The 2,912-nt window shown below is 39.0% G+C and overlaps 1 pseudogene; it reads right to left on the minus strand.

The window, feature by feature from the left end:
• Positions 1–721: 721 nt before the first annotated feature.
• The window catches only part of LOC115305332, a 2,836-nt pseudogene continuing 645 nt past the window's right edge, over positions 722–2,912 (minus strand).

Below are 2,912 nucleotides of genomic sequence, written 5' to 3' on the forward strand. Positions count from 1 at the left end.
GGCTGCATCATTTTACATTCCTACCAGCAGTGTATGAGGGTTCCAGTTTTTCCATAATCTCACAACCCCTTGTTTGCATCTCTTTTATTACAGAGTCATCTTGGTGGGTTTGAAAGCGTATTTCTTTGTAGATTTAATTTGCATTTCCCTAAGACTAATGATTTTGAGCATTTTTTCATTTGTTTATTGGCTATTCATGTATCCTCTTTTTAAATTTTTTTAATTTTTACTCATTTTTGAGAGAGACAGACAGACAGACAGAGCGTGAGTGGAGGAGGGGCAGAGAGAGAGAGGGAGACACAGAATCCAAAGCAGACTGTAGGCTCTGAGCTGTCAGCACAGAGCCTGACATGGGCTCAAATTCACAAGCCGAGAGATCATGACCTGAGCTGAAGTCACTTAACCAACTGAGCCATCCAGATGCCCCTCATATATCTTCTTTGGTAAATGTCTATTAAAATATTTTGCTCATTTTTTACTTGGGTTGTTTGTCTTCTTATAATTGAGTCATAAGAGGTCTTTGTATATTATAGATATAAGTCTGTTGTCAGATATGTGATTTGCAAATACTATTTTTCCCAGTGTGTGGCTTGACTTTCTTAAATAAAAGTAAAATAAAGCACAAACATTTTTAATTTTGATAAAGTCCAATTTATTAATTTTTATTTATTTAATTTTTTTGAAATGGATCAGTTATTTAATTAGATCCTCTGTAAGAAAGCTAAAACACCAATTTGTGAGCATAAATTCCATCTGTGAGAGAAAATACAAAGCAGAAGTAGCCCTGATGCTGAGGAACAGCTTTAATTTTTGGCAGAGTTTGCGAATCCACAGCTTTCTGATCGATCTCTGTAATCTCATATTTCTCCTTCTCTGGGTTGAAGATCTCAGCTTCCTAGTGTCTAGGTTTACACAGCTCTTTCTTGAAGTAAGCATCAGTGAAGATGTTTGGGGATATTCACACTGCTGATATCAATCTTCGTGGAGGTGGCAATGATGAATTTCTGGTATGTTCTATGCAGAGGAACTCAGTTGAGGGCCAGAAGTCTGGTCATGAGAAGAAAGCCCCTTCTCAGCTGCTTAGGGAAAATTGCCCTTTTCCTCTGTGGCACCCATTGAGGATGATCAGAATGGTCCCAGGAGTGATGCTATCTCACGGTTTTCTCACATGCTGACTGACAAGGTTTTTGCCGTGGCTTAATAGCTTTTGAGGCACATCTTCAGTAGGATAATACGTAGGCACTTAATCACTCAGGAACCACCATGCTCTTCACTGCCACCTGGCTTTGTGACAGTAGCAAGAAACTTCTCTCTTTTTTTTTTTTTCTTTTCAACCCTGGATTTAGCTGCTGAATACTTCCTCTTACGCATGGTCTTTCTGGAATACTTAGCTGATCAGGAATCTCTGTCTTGATGATGACAGCTTTGTAGTAGAGGTTAAAGTCTGGGATTGTGATGCCTCCCGTTTTGGTTTTCTTCTTCAATATGACTTTGGCTATTCGGGGTCTTTTGTGGTTCCATATGAATTTTAAGATAGTTTGTTCTAGCTTTGAGAAGAATGCTGGTGCAACTTTGATGGGAATTGCATTGAATGTGTAAATTGCTTTGGGTAATAATGACATTTTAACAATGCTTATTCTTCCAATCCATGAGCACGGAATGTTTTTCCATTTCTTTGTGTCTTCTTCAATTGCCTTCATAAGTCTTTTATAGTTTTCAGCATACAGGTCTTTTACATTTTTGGTTAGGTTTACTCCTAGGTATTTTATGGTTTTTCATGCAATTGTGAATGGGATCAGTTTCTTGCTTCCTCTTTCTGTTGTTTCATTTTGAGTATATAAGAATGCAACTGATTTCTGTACGTTGACTTTGGTACTAGCACAAAAACAGACACATGGACCAATGGAATAGAATAGAGAACCCAGAACTGGGCCCACAAGTATGTGGCTAATTAATCTTTGATAAAGCAGGAAAGAGTATCCAATGGAAAAAAGACAGCCTCTTCAACAGGTGGTGTTGGGAGAGCTGGACAGCAACATGTAGAAAAATGAAATTAGACCACTTTCTGACATCATTCACAAAAATAAACTCAAAATGGATAAAGGATCTGAATGTGAGACAGGAAACCATAAAAACCCTTGAGGAAAAAGCAGGAAATAGCCTCCTAGACCTCAATGGCAGCAATTTCTTTCTCGACACATCCCCAGAGGCAAGGGACTCAAGAACAAAAATGAACTACTGGGACCTCATCAAGATCAAAAGCTTCTGTAAGGCAAAGGAAACAATCAAAAAAACTAATAGGCAACCAATAGAATGGGAAAAGATAGTGGCAAAAGGCATATCAGATAAAGGGCTAGTATCCAAAATATACAGGGAGCTCACTAAACTACATACATGAAAAATGAATGATCCAGTGAAGAAATGGGCAGAAGACCTGAATAGACACTTCTCCAAAGAGGACATCCAGATGGCCAACAGGTACATGAAACGATGCTCAGTGTCACTCATCATCAGGGAAACACAAATCAAAACCACACTGAGACACCACCTCACACCGGTCAGAGTCGCTAAAATGAACAAATCAAAAGACTATAGATTCTGGCGAGGGTGTGGAGAGACGGGCACCCTCCTACACTGTTGGTGGCAATGTAAACTGGTGCAGCCGCTCTGGAAAACAGTGTGGAGGTTCCTCAAAAAACTATCCATAGAACTCCCCTATGACCCAGCATTAGCACTGCTAGGGACTTACCCAAGGGATAAAGAAGTGCTGATGCATAGGAGCACAGGTACCTCAATGTTCATAGCGGCACTTTCTACAATAGCCAAATGGAAAGAGCCTAAATGTCTATCAACTGATGAATGGATCAAGAAGATGTGGTGTATATATATATATATATATATATATATATATA

This window comes from Suricata suricatta, chromosome 10 (genome assembly GCF_006229205.1).
Source record: "Suricata suricatta isolate VVHF042 chromosome 10, meerkat_22Aug2017_6uvM2_HiC, whole genome shotgun sequence".
Classification (NCBI taxonomy): Eukaryota; Metazoa; Chordata; class Mammalia; order Carnivora; family Herpestidae; genus Suricata; species Suricata suricatta.